At 47.5% G+C, this 26,603-nt stretch overlaps 1 protein-coding gene and 1 pseudogene across 4 annotated transcripts in view; both read left to right on the top strand.

Annotated features, from left to right (window-relative positions):
• Positions 1–26,603, top strand: part of DIP2C (disco interacting protein 2 homolog C) — a 365,873-nt gene that overhangs the window by 29,061 nt on the left and 310,209 nt on the right. The gene's annotated exons all lie outside the window — the stretch shown is intronic.
• On the top strand, positions 21,336–22,022 carry LOC308552955 (GTP-binding nuclear protein Ran pseudogene; annotated as a pseudogene). The gene has a single exon. The product of its transcript is annotated as a GTP-binding nuclear protein Ran pseudogene (transcript).

The following is a 26,603-nucleotide window of genomic DNA, read 5'->3' as shown; positions in this document are numbered from 1 at the left end:
GCAGGTAGTTTGTGGGGGGCTGAGGCTGAGAACCCTGGGTACATGGCAGGTGTGGAAAGGGGTGAGTTGACTGGCAGGAGGGGCAGGGACAGGAGGTGTGGGGAGGGAGGGAGGGACTAGGTTGGGAGGGACTAGGTTGGGAGGGGTCTCCCCTAGCTGTTGACACTGGACAAGGGGGCTTGTGCCTCCATCCCCAGGGGAGAGAGAAAGAGCCAAGACCTGCAGAGAACCGCTCAGTGTCTGTCCTCTGCAGATAAATGTTGGGATGAGATACTCCAACTTCAGGTTTGATCCTGAGCGGGCCCAGAGTGTTGGGGGTTTGCGGGGTCTCCCGTGAGCAGGTGGGAGCATCTGAGAACATGAGCTGTGACTAAGCTTAGTCTGGTCTGCAGGTGGACAGCTCCAGGGATTCCCTGCATGGCTCCGAGCCCAGTTTCCATGGAAGGGCCTCTAAGGAGCCCACTTGAGCCACGCCCTGCGAGGCACGTCCCAAACTCACTTCAGTAACAGCTGTGCCCGCTGTGTGCACAGACACTGCACATCTGTGCGTTGTCTCTGTTCTGTAAGTGGACCCCAGCCCAGACCCTGAGGCTCCTGCTACCACCTGAAAGAAGGCAGGCACAGGGTGGCCCCCAGGCTGTGCCAGTTGTTCAGAGAGCACTTGTCTCCTGGGGGATGGGAGTTTAGCACCAAACAAGAGGGTCTCTGAGCAGCCCCTGGAAGCCCAGTTCTTCTCTCTCTTCCCGCTGCTTCCTCCTGAAAGTGCTCGCTCCCTAATTAGGAAGTTGTGCACCTTGCGAGACAGCTTGAGTTGATGTGAACTTTGGACAACACTGTCTGGATTTTCTTTTCTGTGTTGAGGTATTAATAGCGTGTTAAAGCAATGAAACACTTGAATGTTGGTGACTCTGGAGGGTCCCCTGCAAGGGAGCCATGAGCGAGCGTCATGTCAAAAGGGCATTCTTCTGACATCAGATGAAAAGTGTAATGACTTTCTGCTAGGAAGAACCTGGCCTTTATTTGAAGTAAGTAGAGGATCATTTGGCAAGTGGTTTGGGATTTTGGTTTAAACTAAAAATAAACTAACTTCCTCTTATAGCACTGTGAACATGGTATTTGAGTTAGCTCCTCATGGAGAATTCGGATAACACTTACGTGCTGTGTTTCGACTTTGATTTCCCTCTAATTCATGGCATTTGCTAAAACATGACAAACTCTAACTCTGAGAATTTCTGGGTCATGTGAGAAGAGGAAACGTGTGTTCCGCTTTTCTTTAAGGGAGTTGCATAATTTTACTTTTATTTCATTTTTTCTCTTTTCAATAAGAAAAATTGTTTCCTTATCAGATGTGAACTTATCTCAAAATTAATAAAAGTAAAAGTAACACACTTGGAAGTGCATATGTTTTAACGAAAAGCATTGTTGCCGCAGAGTGTTTGGTGTTTTCTTTTTCCTTTGCCCTTCCCCACCCCCACCACCGTCATTCACGATCAAGTTTGCTTACGAAAAAATAAATATTATCATTCATAAGCTTCCCCCACCCCCGTAAGCTTTTAATGCAGTGGTTTTCAACCTACGGAATAGGATCTAATCCCAGTAATGGAAATTCTCAACTGAATGGATCTGTGCAAAGAAAAAAAATTTTAAACTTCTCCCCTTCTCTGAGTGCCCCCACCTTGAAAATAAGATTTAATTAGCCTGGTTTTCAATTAAAAATAATTTGACAGTTTAACAAAGTCTTACCACTCTATAAAATTCTGCTTATGTGTTTTGTTCTGTGTTTTTCAGTTGCTTGGCTTTAATATGATAAATGCATCATGAATTATTTTCGTAATTGCTATAAACATGAATGTGTCTTAACCAAGTATCACAAAATTAACAGCCAAGTAAAGACAGAATTGTACATATTGCTTTTATGACGAGGGTAGCCTTTTCTTAGAACACCTACCTACTTTCAGGGTGAATTCTCCACTCCTCCTGCCCGGTCTCCAGGCGGCATCATGTTTCCCGGGCTGTGGTTGATTCTTGGGGTCCCCACTCCCTGCTTGGGCCCAGAGACAGGTGGGTAGAGATTTGATGTCCTCACACTTATTAAGGTCAGGCAAGGGGGTAAGGAGCGGGAGTGGCTGGTCCCAGTGATTCTGGGGTGTCCTCAGTGCTGCTCCGGGGCTCCATTCGGGGCTGGGGGAGGATCGGAGGTGGTGGTAGCTCGTTTCTCCGGGTGAGTGTTGCACCCACACACGGCACACGTTTCCTGGAGAAGGAAGTGAATATTACTTAAAATTGTACACATTCCCCTTCCAAAATGTATCTGAGTCAGCATGAATGTTAATCCACTTTAATGCGAAAAGTAATTACACTATGTGCTACTTTCTAGGAAAAAACCCCCGGTTGATTTAAAAAATAAAATCATTGTGATGGATGGGCTTCTGTGCCAGTGATTGACAGTGTTTCCTAAACTAGGGGGTTTGTTTTTGCATTTCAAACATAAAACACTTGTTCAACATGGGAAAATAGAGGGAAAAACCACCCTCACCCCCACTCCCCACCCCCCCATTGAGAGAGACCCACGATGTGCTTCCCTTTAGTGTTCTCGCTGCTCCGGTTTTTACTGTCTGGTGATCCTGTCGCAGGCAGGTAGTTGTTCACTGTGTCTTGAAAAGCACTTTCACTGTTAGAAATAATGTGTCCATTGAGGAAAACCGAGGCAACCTTTTTGTTTAAAAATTACTCGTAATCCCTTCAGTCACATACACTTTATAAATTTCCTTGGTCGTTTTTTATACTTAAATATAAATTTTGATGAATAGTAAGTACACAGTTTCTCGGTGTAGGCAATGGAGAGACAGGCGGCAGAGCTCACAGGAAAGCCGCCCGGTGCCCTGGCCCCGAGTCTGTCTGAGCTAAGCCCGAGTTTGGGGGCCGCACGGGGAGGTCACTGCACCTCGCCCCCCGGTCAGTTCTGAGCTTTGCTCAGAGTCAGAGTGGGAACCGGGGCAGGTCCCGGGCCCCGTGCGTCTGCGGCTGGCTTTCTGCTCTCACGCAGGACCACATGCGGAGCCTTCTTCAAAGCACCACACGGGTCACGTCACCATCTTTTGGAATTCAATGTGTGGAGGAGAAATCGGAGGCCCGCTAGGTTTTTGTTTCATGGTAGGAAACTTATATTTTCCTCCTGGATGTTTTTCTCCCCTGTATCTTGGTGATGAAAATCGTGTTCAGCTCACCGTGCTGTGGGCTTGTCTTCTTGTTTGGCCTGGAATGATGGCCCCTCACAGATGCTTATTCAGGTCGCCAACCCCATGCTCGGCGTCTTGCATTCTTACCTATCCCATTGTAATCTCAGTGTTACATCTTCTGGCTCTTGTTAGGTGGGCACCAGGTTGTGTGATGTGGAGTGTTCACAGCTTGACCACGTGTCTGAGGTTTTGGTGGCAGCTGTACTCTGTGTGTTTTTCCATAAGAATTTTTGAGAAGTGGGGGAGCATCTATCGGGCAGCCAACCAGGTGCTGTTTTAAGGGACCCCAGCCCAGGCTCTCTGAAGTGAGGGCGGGCGTCGGGTGGAGATTCCGGGCTCCTCGAGGTGGGCTGTGTTGCCGCCTGAAGCCAGGAGCCGCGTGCCCAGGTCCCCGAGCGCAGGAGGCGTGCTTACCGCCTGCGGGCAGGTGGGGGGTTGTAATGCGGGTTATGTCATCCAGAACACATCTGGATGGCTCCCCGGAGGGTGCCGGGCTTTCTTCAGCAGTGTCACTGTCTTTAGAGACCAGGACACAATTAACTCATTGAAATGGAATTTTTGTTAGTGTCTGATTGTTACGAACTTCTGGGGAAAGCCGGAGGGGATGACTCCGTGGAAAACCTTGTACAGCATTCCTCCCGCTCCTGCTGACTTCTCCTGGAGCCGGTCTCTGTCATCCTTGTGTCCGGCGGCCTCCGGAGGTGCACTGACGCTGCTTCGAGACCGCCTCTGTTCTCTTTTGAAATAACGAGTAAGCTTCCAGCATTTAAATGGCTTTGCCCTCTAAGACGTAGCTTCCCGAGCCACCAGTGCCTCTGAACGGCGGGAGCTGCTGTCCTTTCTCGCTGTGAGCGGAGCGGGGATCGTGGGGTCCGTGGTGGCGGAGGGGCAGGTGCGGTCACCTCCACGGTCTCGCCTCTTCCCGGTGCTTTCCCACGAGGGCACCGACCTGCCGCTGCTCATTTCCCCCAGTTCTGTGACCTCCTTCCACCCTCAGGTGGAACCTTCTTCTCTTTATGTTTGCCCCCAATTTAAAAGCATGCGGTGAGATTGAATAAAGCAAATGCACCCAATGAGAGTTCTTTCAAAAACTGGGAGGAAAAACGGAGGTATTGATACGTGTGACATTACAAACCAGCTGTAATTTCAAACGTCCTTTTGATGTACTAAGTGGGTGGCATTGGGTGGCTGGAAGGGATGCCTGTGAGTCCTCACTGCCTCATGCATATTTATGGAATAAAATAGGCTTAATGGAAAGGTAAGGAACAAGGCATGTCCCTTCCGGTCCTAATGTTCTGTGATTGGAATAATGAAATAGTTTTGGTGATTTAGGTTAAAGGTCTTCCACGTTAGCACGTTACTGTGTGACATGCAGGGCAGTGTGTGTGGGTGTGGGGGGGGGAGGGTGCAGGGTTTATCCCAGGGGCTCCTACACGGGATGTTTAAATCCTTTCTAAATCTCTCCTCCCCCTGGAGAACCATGGGGGGGGCCGGGAGGTGGGCGTAGGGGAGGGGAAGGGGCGGAGAGAGGGGAGCTCACATATATTCATGTCCTATTGCTTTCCTAAATTAGCTGCTCTTGAGTTTACAGAGCAGTAGGGGCTGGAATGAGTGCCATGTCTCAGTGTAAGAGCACAGGGGCGCTCTGTGTAATTGAGGGTGTAGACGTGCATGCCCCCTCGTGTGACAGTGGTGGGCAGGGGGTCTGTGTGGGTGCCCGGAGCCCTGATCCTTGAAGCCATTCTTCTGAATAAAGTTAGAGTCAGGGAAGGCCTAAAATAAGAACGATATTCTAGATGACAGTGTTGGCGAGCATGTCACTGGGAATGTAAATCTGTTCAGCGAAACCTGCTGGGTTATTTTTGTGTTTAAACTGGCACCTGATGGTCATGGTGTTTGGAGCGTGCCCTGTGTATGTGCCTCGTTGACGGCAGCAGGTCCGGGATCTTGTCAGAAACGAAAACTCCAGGCCCCACATGGACTGTGAGCCTTGAGCACACCTCCAGGCGAGTGGCTGAGGCCCAGGCTCCAGATCTGCCCGTGTGCTGGCTGCCGCTGAGCTGTGCTCGCCGCGTCTCCGGCGCAGCGGCCGGGGTCTGAAATAGCTTATTACAACACTGTGCGGCAGAGAAATGGAAGTGTTTTGTTAAAATGGGCACGGTAAGGAAAATGACTCCCTTCATCAGATTTAGAAAGACTTCAAAGTGTGGGCGCTATTTGGAATGAAAGTGAGCTCCTAATTTCTGACTTTGCGTATTGGAGCAGGGATATAAAACCGCTCACTGCAGTCGGTGTAAGTCCATGTTGTTTCCACAGGTAATGGAATGGGACTGCACACCAGCGACACTGGCTACGATCGACTGCTAGAAAATCAAGTCCAGTGTCGGTCTGTTTTACCCTGAGTGTCTCTCTCTCTCAGTAGCGAGAGAGGATGGCATTGCGGGTTTTCTTCTGGACATGAGCTGGTAGGAGGGGTCCAATTCCTCAGGTATCTGGGATCTAAGCAAAAGCCCAGAGGACAAGCAAGTTCACCACGGCTGCCTCTCTTCCTCTTGTGGGCTTTGCTGCATGGTCTGCAGGGTCTGAGTTTGGGGACAGGTCACAATGACCCAGCGCTGGTGACAGAGCAGTCCTGAGTACACATGAGCCTCTGCTTGTCCCGAAAATGTCCTTAAAAGGGTTACACAGAGCCAGTGGAGTAGGTGAATGTCGTGTCTCCACTGTGACCCAGAAGAATGAGGAATGACCTTGAGATCCTTTCAGATTAGGAGAGGTTTTTCCACTACTCACAGCAGTTAGTCATGAATGACCTTGGAGCGACTTCCCCTGTTTGGATAGGAAAGCAGGACGAATACCACATTGTTGACTAGTCTCACTGTGCTGGTGGGAGGTAAGGAGGGAAGTAGAGATGAGAACCATGGTTATATGCTTCTGGGACACTGCATTTCAGTTGGAATGTACACATGCACACGTGCCCACTGTGCTGGCACAGTAAGTCAGGGCCTGTGGTGGGTACGTGCTCTCCAGGGCCCTGGTGCGCCTTGCAGGGGTGGGAACGTCTCCCTCTGGCTGGGGGGGCAGCGTCTGAGTTGGTCGTCTTCATAGTTATTTGACCTCCCCTCACTGTCCCCCCACCTCTGTCAATGTGGGATTTCATGCTCATGGCTGCCCTGGTTTAAGGTATCGGAATGTCAGTGGAAAGGTGGTCTTTCCCCACAAGCTTGTTTACTGGGGTGTGGTGAGGTGGGTCTCGGAGGCTTTGGGGCAAGACTTATACCCTTGGCGTCTTTTTACCAAACAAGTTCACTGAGTTTCCGGGGTGCCCCTTTCTGCAGGATGATCAAGGGGTGTGGCCCTCGGGGAAGGTGAGGCTGCCGAGCCATGTGCCCAAGTCAGGCAGATGTCCCTGTGCACATCTGGAGGTTGGCCTTGGGACAGCTTCTTGCCCTTGTCCAAGATGAATTCTAGTGATGCCGCTCATTTCTGTGTGACCTTGGACAGTGTCTGAATGTATTAGGCCTCGATCTAGTCTGTAAAACAGGCACAACGTGACTATTCCGAAGAGGCATTGGACCAGAATGTATGGGACCAGCTGTTGAGTACTGTGAGAATGTTCAGTTATCATTAACGAGTGAACCCCCAAGGCAGGTGACATTGGCTGTGAGTGACATCAACCTGCCAGGAAGCCTTCCTACCGCTTCATGCCCTGGTTTCCATAGAGACCACTCCTGTGCTGGTAAGATCCCGGTGACATTTTTGCTATTGGGACAAATTCCATTGTGTTCATTATAGTCCTGCATAGACATTGGCCTTGCAACATTATTATTACTTGGAAAAATAATAACGAGGTTAGACTATATTTTTTATACTTTGTTGCGGTGGATGGCATCAGTAGCCACAGATCATCTGTGGCATCTCTCTCTGTTTTCATGGTTTCCCAGCAGCAGAGTGAAGCTCCAGGAAACAAAAGCATGTTAGACCCTGTTGTGACTTGAGTGGCATGAGAAGAATTATTTTTTTAAAAATTTTATTTATGTTTAATCTTCACCAGAGGACATGCTTTCCATTGATTTTAGAGAAAGGAAGGGAGAGAGAGAGAGAGAGAGGAACATTAATCAGTTGCCTCCCACATTCACCCCAACCGACTGAGCCCAAAACCTGGGTATGTGCCCTGACTGAGAATCAAACCCGCTGCCATTCAGTATATGGGCCACACCAGCCAGGGCGAGATGAATTTTTTATTTTACAGGAGAAATGAGAGGGGTGCTGTGTCTTCTGCTTCATATTTTTAGGGACATGGGACCCTTCTCACTTAGGCAGGAGATGCTGTTACCCTCAACTCAGGGAGGAGAGTTCAGAATAAGACATGGGCATCACAGTTTAACTTTGAGATGTCCCAAGAAGTCAGGAGAACACTGTTCCTTCCCAGTGGCCAGGGATCTGTATTGAGGACATTGCGCAAAATAACCTCAAGACTGAATCAGAATCTGCACCGTGAGAGGCGATGCCCTGGTTGGCCGCACTTTCCACCCGAGTGCTCAGTTGACTTTAAATGTGAGAACCCTGGAGACCTCCAGCTTTCTAGTTACCTGGGTGAATGAGTGCTAGAAACACCCAAATGTCCCTAAACCTGGAACTCTAATCTCACTGAGTAAATTTTATTACCAAAATGAGATGTCAGGGGACAGAGGAAATAGCTCCTCGACCTGGAATGACCCTTTCTGTGACTTGCAATCTAGCGCTGCTCCTTCTCGGAGAAGGGGGTCTTTAAGTTTTGCTTCAGGTGACATATTTATTCACATTGATGTCTTGTTTTGCAAGTGCTGTGCTTCGGAATTTAAATACGTAGGCTAAATTGTCGGGTACGATTGAATTGGTACTATAATGTTACTCTTTGCAAAGCCTTTTGGTTTCCCATTAGGATTATTTACCTTTTCTTGAGTTAACTGAAACAAAATCAGCTGTCAGTATGAAGCAGCAGCTGTATAGTTAGGGTGTCAAATTATACAGCATTTTCCTAAATGGCACATGCTCTCTCATCAATTTTTGAAATTCATTTATTCATCCAGCATGGATTGAATGCTTCTGCCCTGGTTCCCTAGTCACTGTTCACATATATTTTTTAAAGAGTTTCCTTTCATTGGCTCTGAAATGAGGATGCATTTAGAATTCGGCTTAGAGATAATTAAGCACGATGCTTTTACACAGCAGTTATGTTTCCATTTTTGCTGGAAAATGCCTTCTCAGCCTGGGCACCCAGGTGACGTCAGGCCGTTCTTGGCTGGTGCACACGCGCTCTTCTGCCTGCTGGACTCAGGGCTGTGTCCCCACAGCGCACTGGGCGAGGGGAAGGTCACGAGTTATCTGCCTTTTCACTTGTGAAGGGATTAATCCTTGGGCCAGAGCTGTGGTTATCTCCTACTAGATTAGTTATCTCTTTTAGTTAAATCTCCCTTGTTAAGCTTTGGAAAAGAGAGATAAAATGAACTGGACAGTGATTTTGTCTTTCTGAGCAGTGAAAACATGAGAACCCAGGCATTGATAGTTGGCTCTTTGAACAAGGATCCCTCAGCAGGCCTTGGGTAATGGGGGTGGGTGTGGACGTTGCCCTTTGGGGAGAACTGTTACCTGTTTACTTCTCTAAGGCTTTTTTTTTTTTTTTTTTTTTCCGTGGAATCCTGAGTCCTCTTAGAAGCACAGCCCCGTGTCTTTGGTGAAACGACGGACTTTGGGGTCAGGTGGTGACTTTTTCCTATCACTGCCTCGTTGCCTCAAGCACCCAGGAGGGACATGCCGCCTTCCTGGGATACTGTGACTTAAAAGAAATATGTATTTGCTCACCATTCACAATTCCTGGCTCACAGGTCCCAGAACTCTAGGAATTTCCTGTGTTAAGAGTGGTGTTTTGTTATGTCAATGAGGTGGCTGCGGATACTACCTTGTGATTAAGGGACTTTCAGTCCCACCGCAGGGCTCTAGGGGGAGGAGGGGGCTGCAGGTTGAATCTGTTGCCCACGGCTGATGATGTCATTAACCACGTCTGTGCGATGAAGCTATAAAAACCCTGGAGGGTGGGGTTATAATAAACTCAATCTAAGTGCTGCCTGCTTTATTTCTGTAATAACAGTTTCCCCTGGGTACAGACACTGAGAGCTGTGTTTGAGTTCTCTGTGTCGCCGGCCACGTATCCGAGCACCGTTGAGTGCCCCACCCCTGGGACTGATGAGGGTCCCTCGTTGCTTTTTCTGGGCGCTCTTTCACCTAACCGAGTCCTGGTGGCATCTGCACCTCATGTGCTCCACCGGACTGTACGTTCCTCAAGGTCCTTCAGAGTCGGGGTCACCTGCTGATCCCGCTGGAGTGCTGGACAGAGTGGGTGTCCCATGACTGTGCCCTGAACAGGGACCCCGCTGGTCCCTGCCCTGCTCTGGGCCACCTGTGAGGACCGGGCCTCGCAGGGACTCCATTGGTGCAGCACCCAGGCTGCCTTGACTCCAGACGCCTGCGAGGTAGAGGCTGGCCTGTCTCAGCTCCTGACACCGTCCCTACCGTTCTCCTGACAGCAGCAGGCCCGTGACGTGTGGTCATTTCCCTCGTCGGTAAAACAACAGAAGATGCGCAGGGCAGACACCTCCATCCCCGCGTAGCTCCTTGGTGCCATGAGCACTCCGAAGACTGGCCTGACCAGCTCCGTGAGTCAGCTCGGGACTGGCAGCTTGGCTGCCGCTCGCTTTGTCGGGGCTGAACCACCAGCCCCTTCGCCTCTACTTGGGCCCGTCTGTCTGACCGTCCTTGAGACTGTCGGTGTTTTCTGTCTGTCAGGGAAGGGCAGAGTTCACTTAACCTGTGTAGGACGGGCTTTCTGGACCTACAGAAAATGGGTTTGATGTCTGGAGTTGCTTTACATTAACGGCCTGTGTGGAAACAGCTGGGAAATTGGGGCATATGTCTTCAAGATGTGTGTGCATACTTTTTCTTTGGACTAACCTCTTTTTATTACATTAAATCAGGAAGAACTAGCCGATGCCTATTTCTTCAACATTAGTGCCGATTGTCCCCCGCTTGCCTGAGGCTAGAACGGTTGGTGTCTGCCACCAGTTTGTGTATCAAGGACTGTTACCAACGTGAATTCCTGAGCAGATTCAGTGAGACCGACGGTTGGCCTCAATCGTGTGTGTTTGTGGCTGTTCCTGGAAAACAGCCTACGTCTGTTTAAATCCTCAAGAATTTGGTGTCAGTGTGAAACAGAGATTTAAGTAGGTGGCTTGTTGAGGACAGACTTTTGATTGAGTTAGTTTACATTATGAGTAATACTCTCTGGTGCCCTTCAGAAAACTTTAGGAGGTTGATGTATCCTGAGACTCTTATTAGGGAGTCTAGTTTTTGGGTGGTTTGTCCTTTCTACGTGACTGTAAGCAGTGTCTGCGCTTGAACCAGCGTGAGCTCAGTGCCGACGTGCTCACCGCCGCAGACGCTGACCCCGCATCCCAGGAAAAGAGGGGGGGCGAGCATTTACACCGAAAACCTTATCTCCAGTGTCCCTTTGAACTTGCACAAGCTGCTATCTCCGTAAGCAGAGCTGCCAGAGCACATGGCTTGGTGCAGCGATTGCATAAGGCGGGTTAAAAATAACAAACCATCGTAAATCTCAGACTGATAAAACGTCAGGCGGGGCTAAGAGAAATAGGAGAGGAGGCATTTCTTTGCATTTGCTATTAGTGTGAGGTTGGAGTATCTAAAAGACAACACTTATGTAGATCCTGAGATTTTTATTAGCATTTACCCTAATAAAACGCTGCTAATGCGACTGCTAGAAACAAGGCTGCCCAGATGGGAAGGCTTCCTTTTCTGTTTGAGTACTGGGGTGCATCAGTGTAGGTGCTCCTCACCCGCACGTTGAGGCCAGGCTCGCCTTAGGGATGTGGAGACGGGAGGGCTTTCTAGGAGGCCTTCTGGAAGGAGGCCTGTCAGGTGGGACAGGAGGGTCATCCTTTCCACAGACAAAGACAGGAGAGAGCACCTTTAAGAGCTGTTTTTGCCTCTGCTGTGGGAGTTGAAAGCATTTCCCCGCATTGACTGAGAGACATTCTTTGTCAATGACTGAGTGCCAGCCTTCCGGCTACCAGGCAGGTCACCCCGATGAGCTAGGCACAGTGAGATCCTCTATTGTTTGTTGCCCCAGTGGGTACAGTAAGTTTTTTTTTCATAGTGGTTGGAGGTCAGTTTTCTTAATTCACCCTATTACCATGAGAAGTTCCAGAGTTCAGCAGTTTTTCAACAAGTCTTTGTATTTTGTGTGGGGAGCATTTTGTCCCCTGAGTCCACTCCGGAGGTGGGTCAGCGGTGGCCAGGGGTCCAGACAGCGGCATTGGGCAGGTGAAGCTCTGCCTTCTCCAGTAAACCTGCAGTGAGCAAGGCGGGAGGAGCACCAGGTGCCCCAGCTACCAGAACACCTGGGTGTTTAGTTTGGGAAAATGTCGTCCCACTGCTGGCAAGAAACGGCAGACCCTTTGTTTAATAGTCTCACGAATGAGAGATTTATCAAGAAAAGGGGCTGGGTGCATCTCCTTCACATAAGGGCTGGTGCTGGGGTCCAGTTTATCTGCACAGTAGACTTGCTGTATGTTGTTTTAGCCCAGGGAGCATAGAGCCAGGCAGGTACTTTTGTTTTGTTTTGTTTTTAGATTAAATTAAAAATATTTTTTTCAATTATAGTTGGCATACAATAGTATATTAGTTTCAGGTATACAGCATCGTGATTAGACATTTATATGCTTTACAAAGTGATCACCTGGCTTCATACATAGTTATTACTGGCTATATTCCCTACACTCTACATCCCTGTGACTATTGTGTAACCACCAATTTATGCTTAGTGCTTTCTCTCTTTTCACCCAGTCCCCTAAACCCTGTCCCATCTGTCAATCATCAGTTTGTTCTTTGTACCTATGAAATCTGCTTTGTTTTGTTGGTTTGCTTTGTTTTTCCCCCACATATAAAATGTGGAATCATACGATATTTTTCTTTCCCTTTCTGATTTATTTCACTTAGCATAATACCCTCTAGGTCCATGCATATTGTCGCAAATGGTAAGATTTCATTCTTTTTTTATCATTACTATTCCGCTGTATATATGCACCACCTCTTCTTTATCCAGTTGCCTATGGATGGGCGCTCGGGTTGCTCCCCTATCTTGGCTTTTGTAAATAATGCCGCAGGAACGAGATCTTGTTGAACGTGCCCTCTGGCGCCTGCACCCCGTCCAGTTCTTCGCAGAAAGACTCTCAGTGGAGCCTCTACCCCGTCAGAAGGGGAGCAGCGCTGAAGCAGATGGAAAAGCGCCGAGCACATGGCGAGCCCACGGGTTCCAGCCAGGGGTCAGCCCTGGGCGCCCTTAGGGTAGCCTGGTGTCAGCTGGGGTCAGTTCTGGAGCTGGGCTCAGGCAGGGCAGTCGTGGCAGCTCCAGATGGGATAGTCTTCTGGGCAGCCGGTCGAGAGGCCTGTAGTCAAGCATTTTAGGGAAACTCGAAAGGTTCCTGTTGCTTCCATCGGACTGCCAGTACCAGGCCCTGGGTAGCGCACAGGCCGGCGGGATTTAAATTTTAACTTCTCAGTGCTTCTGCAGTGACGGGGTTGGGGAGGCAGTCATGTGGCATGAGGAATGGCATTCGTTCCACCCCATGGGCTTCTGTATTGTGGAGCTGTTAGTCAAATTCCTTTCATAGAGGAGCACATGTCCTCCCAACACCACCACAGGAACGCGAGCGCGTGGGGAAGTGGCCGGGCCGATTCCCTCCCTCCTCCAGCCGAGCGTGTGGGAGGCGCCGCTCCCTGGGTTTGAGGGGCCAGCAAGGGGCACAGGTCTGGAGTGAACCAGCCTCGGTCACGGGGCCGAAACATGCTCGGAGTGTTAGCCGTGCTCTGTGGGAAAGGATTCGGCACCAGCGATGAAGAGCCGGCCGTGCGTGCGAGGAGGGCGTGAAACAGGAGGCCTGGGGGCTCCTGGTGTTACCGTGGGCGTGGGCTGCTGGCCAGAGCTGCAGCTCCTTTCACTTCACTGCCCTTGAGAGAGAATGAACGCGAGGCTACTGCAATTCATTGCATTTTAGAATAAAGTGTTGTATTAAAAGTGCCCTAAGAAATGAAACCGTCTTTAAGGTAGATCACACTGAAGTAGAGTGAGTGCTTGTCCCCTGGAAGGCACTTCTGCACAAGCAGTTCAAGTTCAGCTGAGCCAGTGGGAGCCTAGGTCTGTGTGAGCAGGTCAGGTGGATGCTGAGAAACGGGCCGGACGTCATCCAGAGCACGAATTTTGATCCTGCCCCGGCATGTTCCCAAGCCTAGTGCTGGTCATCACCACCCTTCTGAGAAGGTGAGAATTATAACTCACCCGGTCCATTGCCAGTTCTTCATTTTAATCGTTACCTCATTTCAGACCTGGCTAGACGAGGGAACAATACGTGTTTTTAATTACCCACCTGTCTGTCCTGAAAACCGTTTCTCTGTTGCTTTACAGCATGGCATTGTCTATTTTACGAATTGTTATTCTTGAAATCCTGTGCTTTCATATACTTCACTGTGTTCTGTCCCATGATACTGGTTCTTCCCAGCTCAAACTTAAAAATAATCTTTCATCATACAGTTTTTAAAGGTAACAGTTTCTAAAGGTTTCAGAAGTCTATTGGAATGTTGATCATTGAATACTGGTGGTTTACTTATTGGAAAGTTACATTTTAAATAGAGTATTAAAGTAGAAGTGATACTTTGATTTTATTATAGATCCATATAAAAATATTACAATGTCTTCATACTTATATGAGAATGTATATGATTATCTAATCACTAGGCTGTACACCTGAAACTAATAAAAAATAATATTGAATGTAAACTGTAATTGAAAGTAAGCTTTAAAAAGGGGAAGAAAATTTAGGAGCCCCAAGCTCCTTTGCAGATACTACGTCAGAGCACATCACTGGGGAACACATCTGGAAGTGTTACTCCTTTCCTCAGTTTTAGGCATATCTTAAGGGGTTGGCTGGAGAGTGGGTGTTTACGTTGAGTGAATGTTTGATAAAGATTTCTCCCATTGTAAAATTCATTTTTTAAAGAGTCTTCTGAGTTTCCTGTAAAGGTCTACTTGTTAACGAATACTCTTGTAAAAATGTTTTAAGAGCTTTAACACCTAGAGGTGCTAAGTGCTAACTGTCCTGCTCTGTGGTACAGTTATTAGTTGTTACAAAGTGACACATTTAAGCAGTATTAATAACTGTATCAAATGTGATCTCAAGTGCCACTCTTTTTGAAGCACAATTGAGTCCCTACAGATGATGTATTAAATCCCTACAGATTTAATTAACATGGAGATTGCTATGAAACTATAAACACCCCAAGAGTCCAGGATACTCACACTATGCTTCCCCTAAAAGAGGAGAAAAGCAGTAAATACAAAGTATCAAAGGTAGGGCACTTTAAAAATTATTTGAGTTATTTTAATAATCAAAATAACTGAAACAGTTTATTTGCATTATTTTGATTAAATTTGTAGTGATTGAGAATTATGTGCATTGAAGTAATTCATTTTAATTAATAACATATCAAATACATTTAATTATTGATCTGAATTATTTGAATTAATTATTTGGCCCCCCTAAGAAGACTTAATGTTCTTTGAGGGCAGGAGCCCCTCTTGTCTGCTTCTGCATTTACCGCAGCACCTTTTCCTGAAGGTTTCCAGGTGCTGTGATGACCCTACAGTGCAATCCTACAGGATGTAGGAGAAAATCTAGAACATTTGCCACAAAAACATCATCTCATCCTGAACCACAAGGTGGATGAGCCACCAATGCCTCACTTTTTGGGTATATGTTTAAGTGTGAAACTAATGGAAAATTTTCACCTTATTTTTAAGGCAAGGTTAAATGCTTATTATGAACTACTGCTTTTGGTATCAGATATTAATTTTTTTTTCAGTAAGATCATCCACATACGATGGAGAAAGAGCTTGTCAGTTCTGTATCTCTGGTCTGAAGCAGATCAAAGAGGTCTTATTAATTATTCATTATGACATTTTGCATGTTATTTTACTTTTTATAATTACCAGTCTGTATAATTAACCTTTCATTGAGTTGAAGTGCTTAAGTATGGCTATAATTACAACTATTAAAAAAAGTATATGGAAGAATTTAAAAATCTTTAATTAGAAAGAAAACTGTCCCCCCCTGCCCCAGGTCTATAGTGAATTTTTTTAATTTTTTTTTTTTGGTCAACAAGTATCTTTAATTATTTAAACAAAAAGAGAAAACCAGAAAAGCTGAGCGACCGGTAATGTTCTGACTGGTGATAGTTGTGCAGTTTCATGAGCCTCATGTTTTGCCTCTTGGGTTAGAGACGTGGTCTGAGTCCGTGAGCATTTCTGATTCTGTAACACACATTCCTAGAGTGCAGAGATGGTTTGGTCCAGCCTGGTCGTGTTGTGGCTGAGAAGGCAGATGGGCATGGCGCGGCCCCCTGGGGTTGCTGAGAGGAGCGCATGCTGCCCTCCCCGGGAACGGAGCGGACGTGCCAGGGATCAGCTCCAGAGGGTGGTTCAGCTGGCACAGCGACCGGCCTCCTCCTCGCTGCTCAGTGCTCTTCCTATTACACCGTAAATTGGGAAGAATTCAGTCCAAATCTAGTTCAAATGGACGAGATTGGGAATAGCACCGAAGACATGAGAGGTGGTTTGCTTTCTGTAAAGTATTCTGTCTTAGCAAATAGCTCTTGACAGGGAGTCAGTCCCCTTCCTTGAGGACACCTCCTGCGGGTCTTAAGCAGGAGCCATGGTGACTCGTGTTTGGTGACCTTCAGGCTGTAACCCAGCGGCGAGGCCAAGTCTGAAGGGCAGTGTGGTGCCTGTTCAGTGGGGCTGATGTCACGGAAATGGTAGACCTGTTTCTGCATTGTCAGGTTTCATCCTCAAGGGCGGGTTCCCTCGGGTCCTGCCCTGGAGGCTTCTGTGTGGGGCAGCCGCCCTCTACCCCATGCTTACGGGACAAACGGGGACTGCTCTCCGGTGCCCGGGCTCCACTCTCCGTCCTTGCAGCCGTGGGCGGTTCTGTGCCTGCGTGTCTCTGATCCTGGGGAGGGCTGTGGAATGAACCTGAATCCTGCTTCTGTCCGTGGAGAAGGGGACAGTCACAGCCACCTCTTAGGGTTATTGTAAGAATTCTGCATTACTTGACCACTCAGAGTACCCAGCACGCGGCCGGTCTGAGAGGGTCTTGGCCTCGTCGGCCTCTGCGGCACCGCGTGGCGTCTCCCACAGCCCATTTCTTCTGTTTCCCTGCTGCTGCCACGTGTCAGATCGCCACATACTTTTCCAGCGATGAGCATATGGCGAGTCTCTTCAGGCTCTTACCTAGCCTGTGCTACACGGTGGTTGCCCCGATCAAGCCATCCCCGGGACCCAAACCCACAGAAACAAAAACCAAATCTCTCGTTAAGCTGTTCACAGCCCTCCGAGCCCGGGTTCCACGGATCTTCCTCATCTGCCTGTGGCTCAGCTGTTCCAGCTGCAGCGATCTTGATGCCCAGGGCCGGGGCCACTGGGAGGTGTCTGGAGACATCTTTCAGCTGTGAGAGAAAATTGAGAGTGACTTAAAGAACTCCTGGTACAACGAGTGACATAATTAGCTCTGCCCTTCATGACAGGAGGGCAGAGCCAGAGGAAGGACATGAGTCTGCTATTGATCTTATTTCCTATGAATACCTCATAGGTGAATGGCATCTGTAACTGCAGAATAAATACAAATTGGTCTTGGGGGGTGATGAATATATTTGTTCAGGAATGGCCCCAAATGAGAGTTCTAGTGAAAGAACTAAAATGGGCATTCTGGCCCTGGCTCGCCGTCTGTGTGACCTTGAGCTGTCCTATTCTTTGCGAGGTGCAGCTTCTCCCAGTTGGGCTCAGCCAGCTGCCCTCAGAGCTCCTGTTCTGCTGTGGCATTTTCTCCACCCCTGTACCCTGTCTTGAACAGGTCAGGGTGCAGCACTGAGACTTTGGGTGCAGTGCTGAGCCTCGTTAATCTGGTGGAGCCACTGGGTGGGCTCAAGGGAAAAAGGAAAAGAGAAATCAAAAGTGCAGGAACAAAAAAGGAGCCCAGAAATGGAGATGCGCTGACGGCAGAGAGGAAGATGGACAGTAACCATTTCTCCAGGTGGTGCTAAACGGGACGGGTGCCCCTCTCCCGCTCTTACCCCATCCTGTGGGGTCCCTGCCTGCAGGTGGATTTAATAGAGTTCTGTCAGGAGGGGCGGTTCCAGGTGATGCCCTGGAGTTGATTCTGGCAGGGCTCTGACGCCAGCTGCTCTTCACTAGCCGTGTGGCCTTGGGAGGTTCCTTGGCCTTTCCTTGCCTCTGTTTTCTCATCTGTAAAATGGGGATCATAATGTATCTCAGTCACAATGTGGTTATGAAGGTCATCGGCTACTCCACACAGTGCTTAGCACATGACAGGCACTCAGAAAGTGTTAGCAGTTATTAATGCTTATGTGGACCTGACTGAAGGTTAATAGGATGGAAATCTGTGGTTCCTTATTTATTTTATTATTTCATTTATCCACAGTTTATTAGCTTTTTGAAAATAATTTTTAGGTAGGTTTTTTTTTTGGGGGGGAATGAATCAAGTGATTTATCATATATTTCATTAGATGCAGTTCTTCTAGTTTTCCAGTTTATGAAAATCTATTTTGACATGCCTTCTATTGACTCTTTTCAAAGAACTTCAGGGGTAATCTTCACTGTTTTATTTTATTACTGTCTAATGCCATATCCTTCAATAGTTCTTTTAAATTAAAAGGTTGCCATTAAAATTTTTTATTATATACAATTTCAGGTTAATTGTCCTTTTTTAATTTTAATTTTAGGCAACTCTTCCCCATTTATAAATAATCAAAAAGATTCACTACAACTCTACCTATAGGTGGTGGCGTTTGTATTTATTTAGACGCATTAAGAGCTCACAGCTGCAGTCACCCTGATGGAAACTAGGTGTGCACGGCAAGTGTGCATGAGGCCTTGCCCGGCTTAAAATCTTTTGCAGGTTTAGGAGTAATTTTTTTTCTGTTCTTGCCCAAGCCTTCTCATTCTTGTTCATTACTCTTCTCCTTTTCTAGCATTTGGAAGCTGTGCCAAAAATGCTTGACAATGTTAGGATGTCTTATCTGGTGCTGGCAGCTGAGGCCACACAACAGGCTGGACGTCGCTTAGCCCACAGGCCCAGGCAGAGCCCAGCACCAGAACGGCCCTCCCAGCGGAGCAGAGCCAGGCTAGCTAAGAAAGCCCTCTGAGCAATGTTTAATCTAGGAATCGACTACTACCAACTGCCCATTTTTAGAATGTGTTTAAATTTCGACATGATTTTTCCTCCGTGCTGAAGTTAGTGTGTGGACTGTCTCTTAGTCATTGTCATGGGACTTAATGTCAGTTTGACTGGAACCGGCAGATGTGGGAATGCCGCCCGGAGTCCTCGCCGAGCAATTCCACCGGCTGCTTGGCCCGTGGACAGTGGAGGGTTTGTTGTCTGCCTGCTGCAGTGGAGTTCAAGTTGTTTTGTAATTGTTAGTGTAAATAGGGACCAGCTAAGAAGCGACTGTAATTTAGACTGACATGTTTTTATTTTAATAATTGACATCAGGAACCTGGATCTAAAATGCAAAAGTGCCACCTCAGGTCACCTTTCCTTGGTGTCTGCCTGGAGGTGGAGCTTGAGTTTTACTACTTTTGGTTGTACTCTTGGAAACCTTGAGTGGGCTAAGGTGGGGCTGCTGGCCAGGCCTGCGGGGATGTGGGTCAGCCGAGTGCACTCCGGAGAATTTCCAGGATGCTGGAAGGGCCTTTGGGCTTTATTTGCGCATGGGGACCCAGGGCTTCTGCCCAAACGCAGTTGTTTCTGGCTTTGTATTGTCATGGCAACCCATGCGCACCTCCATCTCAGCACCTTTGCATTGCCTGTTGGTGCTCACTAGAGCGAATGCTTGCAAAGGGTGTGTTCAGTAAACCCTTTATTGCATAAGTTACTTAGTTATTTTTTGTTTAAAGTATTTATAAACAGGCTTTGTTGAGGCTTTATGGCTGACGTTGGAGGCCCCTGAAACAGGCTTGTGCGCAGAGCTGGGAAGATGTGCTGGGTGTGCGCTCCCCCGACTTCTGCTGGCAGGACGGGTTCAGCTGGAGTGGATTCCAAGTCACTCAAGGATGCTCTCCTTTTGCCTCCGTGTGCTATAAAAATGCAATCATGTTAAAATTTAATATGGCAGTTCTCTGTGCCTTGTGAACGTGGTGCCCACTAAGTGGAAAAAAGCCGTTTTCAAATGGAGCTGAGTAGCCAAATCGATAGCTCGGCCTTTATCTCGCGTTAGAGCTCTGAGGCTTTCAGGAGCTCCTTCGTGTTTGCGATTTCATCTCTCCTCACGGCCCTTTGGAGGAAATGGAGAGACGCTTTCTCCACTTTGCCAATGTGAAGGCATGACTAGGTTTTTGGTCACAAAAGATATGCTCTCCCGTGTATCACAGTGATGCTGGGATAAATGAGAATGGCCATAACCAATAAGGTCAATTTTATCAAGAAGCTTCAAGGAAGCATATTTTCCCCCAAACATTTTCAAACAAATTAAAAGCAACTGATATTTTTCCTCTTACCAAGCAGTGTTAACTGAAAATTATTTGGCAAAAAACAATGAATCGCACCACCCGAAATAACCTCTATTAATAGTATATAATGTATATTTTTTCTGGGTTCTTCAGTATCCATCCATGCATCCATCCACCTACCATTCGATCCACTCACCCGTCTATCCATCCACCCATCTATACTCTTAACCAATACCGTTGTATTATGAAACGTAGCTTTATTACTTGCTCCCTTTTCTAGTTACTAGTGTATCATGCAAAATTTCCATGTTAATAAATGTTTTTACCAAATGTCATTTTTAATGGCTGCATACTAGATAACAGATCTCCAAGTTATGAGAGTATTTCAGATGAGCAGATTGAACTACTGTTGTTGAAAACAATGGGAGGCTGGCCCTGCCCTCATAGTCCACGGAGGGAGCTAAGAGCTATCCCAGGTTGATGGGGGAGGCCAAGAGAAAGGTCTTGATTGAAGGGTGGGGAGAATTTGATCAGAGAAGGTGGGGAGCTCATTCCCAGTGAGAACAGGAGGAGGCATCGTTAGGAGCCGGGGAATTTTGTGGGCTATTGCCCGACATTATGGAACGTAGGAGGAGAGGTCAGCTGAGATAGAGGCAGCTGTGTGGATAGAGGTGTAGAAAGGGCACCGGATGGGCTTGGGGGAGGAACCCAGGAGCTCAGAGTGGCGGGAACCCCAGATTGGGGCAGGGGGCAGGAGTGGCAGTTTAGAGGGCTGGGGGGGATCATGACGGTGCCTGCTGAGAGGCTGGATTTTACTCTGCAGTTGAGAAACGCCACAGAAGGGTGCTGAATCAGGGTTGGGTATTTCTTATATCGACATTTACTTGGCACAGTTGGCAAAAATTCTGAAGCATCCTCAGGACCTCCCTGCAGACCTGCACCCAGTGCGAGGTACAGGCAGGGGCCCTTTGTGCCCCACCAGCTCCCCACTTCATATCAGGTGAACGTGGCCAGCTGCAAGGAGACAAAGATTTTAAAGATCATTTGACTGCCACCTAGAGTTTTTGTTTATTGAAAAAGACACCAAATAGAAGACACTCTCCAACCTCATTGGAAGGGACCTTATCAGGCACCTAACTACAGATAGATATTTACCCTGTCTGCGGACATCAAAAACCCCTCCAGGGTGAGAAGCTGCTGAAACCAGAGGTAGACAGATATCCCAAGACACTGCAAAGCCTGTAAACCTGTAGATTGAGATTGAATTCAGAATCCATTTTGTCTTTACCTGTCTGCTAATTATATTAGACATAATAATAGTTATACTTGTTTTTTGGGTTTTTCTATATTGTCCAACTGTTTATGATTACTGACCAGGTATACTATAACTATTAAAAAATAAAAATAAAAATGTGAGAGACACACCCTAACAGATACTAATACATCATATAGACAGACCCAGAGACACTTCTGGAAGTAGCATCACCATGGCTGCCCAAGGAGAACACCAAGTTCAGTGCAAACTTGTATTAGTTGGTGATGGTAGGACCGGGAAAACTGCATCCGTGACACGTCATCTGACTGGTGAATTCGAGAAGTAGGTAGCCAGCCTGTGTGTTGAGGTCCACCCTCTCGTGTGATGGACCCCGTGTGAGGTCCATCACCATCAGAGGGCCCATTAAGTTCAATGTGTGGGACACAGAGGGCCGGAAGGTCAGCGGACTGAGACGGCTATTACATCCAGGCCCAGCGGGCCATTATAATGCTAGATGTACCTTCGACAGTTCCTTACAAGAATGTGCCTAACTGGCATAGAGATCTGGCAGAAGTGTGTGAAAACATCCCTACCGTGTTGTGTGGCAACAAAGTGGACATTAAGGATGGGAAAGTTAAGGGAAAATCAATTGTCTTTCACTGAAAGAAGAACCTTCAGTACTACATACAACATTTCTGCTAAAAGTAGCTGCAACTCTGAAAAGCCCTTCCTCTGGCTTGCCAGAAAACTAACTGGAGACCCTGATTTAGAGTTTGTTGCCGTGCCTGCTCTTGCCCCACCCGAGGTTGTCCTGGACCCGGCTTTGGCAGCACAGTATGAGCTCGACCGAGAGGCTGCTCAGGCCGCTGCTCTCCCTGACGGGGATGACGACCTGTGAGAAGGGGGAGCTGGAGCCCGGCGTCAGAAGTCTGGATTTGTAGGCAACTGTCCCGCGATGTCAGTGTGCAGCGTGTTTGCCATTTTGTTATATAGCTGAGAGGAGCCGGTGCTTGATCTTTGGGATGCTGAAAGAGATGAGTGGGCTTCGGAGTGAACGTGGCAGTTAAGAAAGACCTCCATGTTTTGGACCTGCGTATTTAGCTGTTTGGGAACAAAGTTGTTTCCTTATTGAGTTTCAACTATTAGAATGCTGCAGCCCGGCCGGGCGTGGCTCAGCGGTTGAGCATCGGCCTGGGATCCAGAAGACTGTGGTTCGATTCCCGGTCAGGGCACAGGCCCGGGTTGCGGGCTCGATCCCCGGTCGGGGGCGTGCAGGAGGCAGCTGATCAATGACTCTCTCATCAAGGATGTTTCTATCTCTCTCCCGCTCTCCCTTCCTCTCTCTGAAATCAATATATATTTAAAGAAAAAAAGAAAGAAAAATAGAGAATGCTGCAGCTGCATCACAATATTCAGTGGTGAAACCTTGTTTATTACTGTCATTCCCATTCCTTTTCCCTTAGAATCAGAATAAAGTTGTATTTCAAATAGAAAAAGAAGAAAATAATGGGAAATACTGTCATAGCTGGTGCGACCTGTGCAGAATTAGGACGACGTGAGGAAGAGTAGGAAGGGATTGGATTAAAATCTCCATCCGTTCCTTGACATAGTGGTGCCAGGGAGGGACCCCCCGGGTGGCCGTTCTTGCGGCTGGTCCCTCAACCATCACCTGGGAACTTGTCAGAAATGCAGGTGATTGGGCCGCACCCAGGCCTACTGACTCAGGGACTGGGAGGGAACCCCGGCAACCTGTGCTTCACAAGGAGTTTGATGCGGGTAACATTTGAGAACCACTGTTGTGGGATAGGCCAGTCAGGCTCAGACCCACCTGAGAATAGTCCTGGGGTCAGAGTTGGTGGGAATCTTGCTATATCTGCACTAGCTGCGTGGCTGGGAAAGTTGGGAACCCAGGCAGGTAGAGGAGTATGCATGGTAGCAAGGCACGAGCCCCGCCAGGGCCAGATGTTCAGCAAGAGGGCTTGGGGGCTTTGGGCCCAGATCCATCCACCCAGACAAACCACAGTTTAGCCCGGCCGGGCGTGGCTCAGCGGTTGAGCATTGACCTAGGATCCAGGCGACCGGGGTTCGATTCCCGGGCAGGGCACATGCCTGGGTTGCGGGCTGCAGCTGATCAATGACTCTCTCATCATTGATGTTTCTGTCTCTCTCTCCCTCTCCTTCCCTCTCTCTGAAATCAATAAAGATATATTAAAAACAAAACCAAACCACACATACCACAGTTTAATTGCTGCCTGATAGGTAGTAGGCACTATGGTAGAGTTTTGGACTAAGATAATTTAACGAGTGGATTATTTAAGGGTTTAATAATTAAAAAGGAATGTGTAAACTTTGAGCTATTTCCTTGTTGGAAGCTACTTCACCAACTGTTTTGGGATCAATGCTGTGATGCCAGCCAGTGATGGGAGAGATTTGCCCTTTTATGGAGTGGCCGCATCTTTCACACGCTCAGCACAGGCAGCCAAATGTGAATCCGGGATCCACACCTGGAGTCAGTCCTGGGCTCTGTGTGATTAGCAAAGGATTTCAAAACTTCCGAATATGCAAGGAGCTCGTACGACTCAGCATCAAACAAACAGTCCAATTAAAAAATGGGTAGAAGACCCGCATAAATACTTCTCTAAAGAGGAAATACAGATGGCCAATAGACAAAAGATGTTCAACAGTCACTAATCATCAGGGAAATGCAAATTAAAACCACAATTAATTATCACCTTGTACCTGTCAGAATGGCTACCATCAATAAATCAACAAACAACAAGTGGAGAAAAGGGAACCCTTGTGTGCACTGTTGGTGGGAATCTAAAATGGTGCAGCCACTATGGAAAACAGTATGGAGGTTGCTCAAAAAATTAAGTATAGAACTACCATATGATCCAGCAACCCCACACCTGAATTTATGTCAGTAACTTGAAGAGATATCTCCACCCCCATGTTCATTATAGCATTATTCACAAAAGCCAAGATATGGAAACAACCCAAGTGTCCATTGATAAATGAGTGGATAAAGAAGATGTATGTTTCTACAGTGGAATATGATTCAGCCATAAAAAGAAGGGAATCTTGCCATGTGTGACAACATGGATGAACTTGGAGGACAGAGTGCTACGTGAAATAAGAGAAAGACTTACATGTGGGGGTAAAACAAGCCAAATGCATAGAAGCAGAGTAGAAGGTCTGGGGATCTAAGGCACAGCATGGGGATGACAGTTAATACTGTATCGTGTACTTGAAATTTGCGAAGAGAGTAGAACTTAAATGTTCTCACCACACACACACACACACACACACACACACACACACACGCACACAAAGGTAAGTATGTGAGGTGTTAACTAGCCCTACAGTGGTAATCGTTTTGTGATGTATTTGTGTATAAAATACAGGATGTTATGTGTCAATTATGTCTCAATAATTGTCTTAGTAATATGTCAATTATATCTCAATAAATGTCTCCATAAAGCTGGGGGGAAAAAAAACTCTTTTGATTTTGTCTTGAGGAGGGCACCTGAATTCCGGTTTTCCAGCAGCAGCCGCTCCTTGTTTGTCTCCCTGCAGCTTCCTGAGGCGTCTGAGTTTGACACACGGTTTAAACTGCTGGGCGCTGACTGCCGACAGTGTGCACAGGGGCTGAAAGTCCAGGCCTGGGGCTGCTGCACAGGAAGCAGGCCTGTTTCGTCTTTGGTCTTGTCATCCGACTGAGTTTATAGCATTTCCTTTGTGATTTGTGGCAGGGAGGAAATGAGAGCTTCAGATATGATTCTGAGGCCCTTTCCAACCTGAGGGTTCCAGGATTCACGATGATACAGATAATTCCACCCGTTTGTTACTTTGTGACTTTCAGATGGCTCACATCCTGATGGGCAGCACCAGCCTCACCTGGGAGCTAGAGAAGCCCTGGGAGGGGATAGGTGTGTGAAGTCTTCCTTACACATACAGGACCAGGCGTGCAAATTCACACAAGCAGGAAGTTGAGTGGCAGAATGGGGATTTGAGCACTGTTTTGGCTTGGTCTTCTAGATATTTTCTTTGGATATCATGCAATTGTAAACAAAAGTGCAGGAAGAGTTTTTAATTATTTTCTAATCTATTAATTTAATACACACTTACCGCTTAGCTGGCCTGGCTCAGTAGTTGAACGTCGACTCATGAACCAGGAGGTCAGGGTTTGACTCCCTGTCAGGGCAAATGCCCAGGTTGTGGGCTCGATCCCCAGTTGGGGGCATATAGGAGGCAACCGATCGATGATTCTCTCTCATCACTGATGTTTCTATCTCATTCTCTCCCTCTCCCTTCCTCTCTCTGAGATCAGTAAAAACATACTTAAAACACACTTACCATGGAAGCACAGTCTGGCCCATCACATTTGCTTACTTGAACTTTCTTCTCTTGAAGCTGATTGTGGCGTGAAGAGGGGAGGGACCCTTGCTGCCCTTATGTGTCTGGTGTCCTCTCTCTGGTCTGTGTGGCCATGTCTACCAACCCCCCTGACGTTTATGAAAACCGTAAGATTTTCATTGGAAGGAAAAGCCGCCACACTTCCTTTGGCCTGACTCTGCCATCAGGCCTCTTTGCCACAATGCCCCTTCTCAGAACTGACGTTTCTGCGGCCTTACCAGGCTCGTCTTGTCGTCTAATGTCCTGTATCTCGTCCTTTTCTGACTCCTCCCATGTTTGTGCTTTGTCTGTTCAGGCGCTCAGTAGGCCCCTTGGGGTGGTCCCTACTTCTTACCCTTGCCGGAGCCCTTCCTCTCAGCCTGCTCAGTATTCCAAATGGAGTAATTACTTGGTGAATAGTAATGCTTTGACGCAGAAAAATGAATTTAAATACTGTAATCATTGGGCTAAAGTTGGGAAAGGATCTTAGGTACTTTAAAAAAAAATTGTGTTCTAGAACTTAAGGGGAGAATGTCTAAGCGTCTAATTCTTCATCCTTGTGTCCTACTGTCCCCGGTCTAGTAGTTTCCGAGTAAAAGCTTATGTATTGAACTTAACTGATTTTAATATTCCCATCCTGAATTAGAAGGCCAGTCACCCAGCAAACTGCACTTGGAACATGCGTTTTGTCTTAATACGGGAAGACACTGTAATTCCAAGTCAGTATTGGGTGTCCATCAGATGGACCTCAAATACAGAGCTGTGGTTGGAGCAGTGATAGCAGCATCACACTTTTTGGCTGGTGGAAGGTTTGGTTTCTTTCTCGGAGGTTTGGGAGAGAAGGGTTGGTGATGGGTAGGAGAAGGGAGGAGGGGATGCTCCAGGAATCTGCTCTCTCGGTAGGCTGATCCCGAGAGCCAGAAGTGCAGCTGCTCTTCCCGTCCTGGCAGGTGTCCCAGGAAAGCATCACTGATAGAAATCCTGTAGTAATGTCTTCTTAAAGACCGTGAACTGAGATGGGATATTGGCATTTACGGAGTTCTTTGATTTTCTATATTTATTGGACACTTTTTGATCAAAAAAC

The sequence above is a fragment of the Miniopterus schreibersii genome, assembly GCF_964146895.1.
Source record: "Miniopterus schreibersii genome assembly, chromosome: 1".
Taxonomy (NCBI): Eukaryota; Metazoa; Chordata; class Mammalia; order Chiroptera; family Miniopteridae; genus Miniopterus; species Miniopterus schreibersii.
The sequence above is the reverse complement of the archived record's forward strand: the minus strand, read 5'-3'. Positions and strand labels throughout refer to the sequence as shown.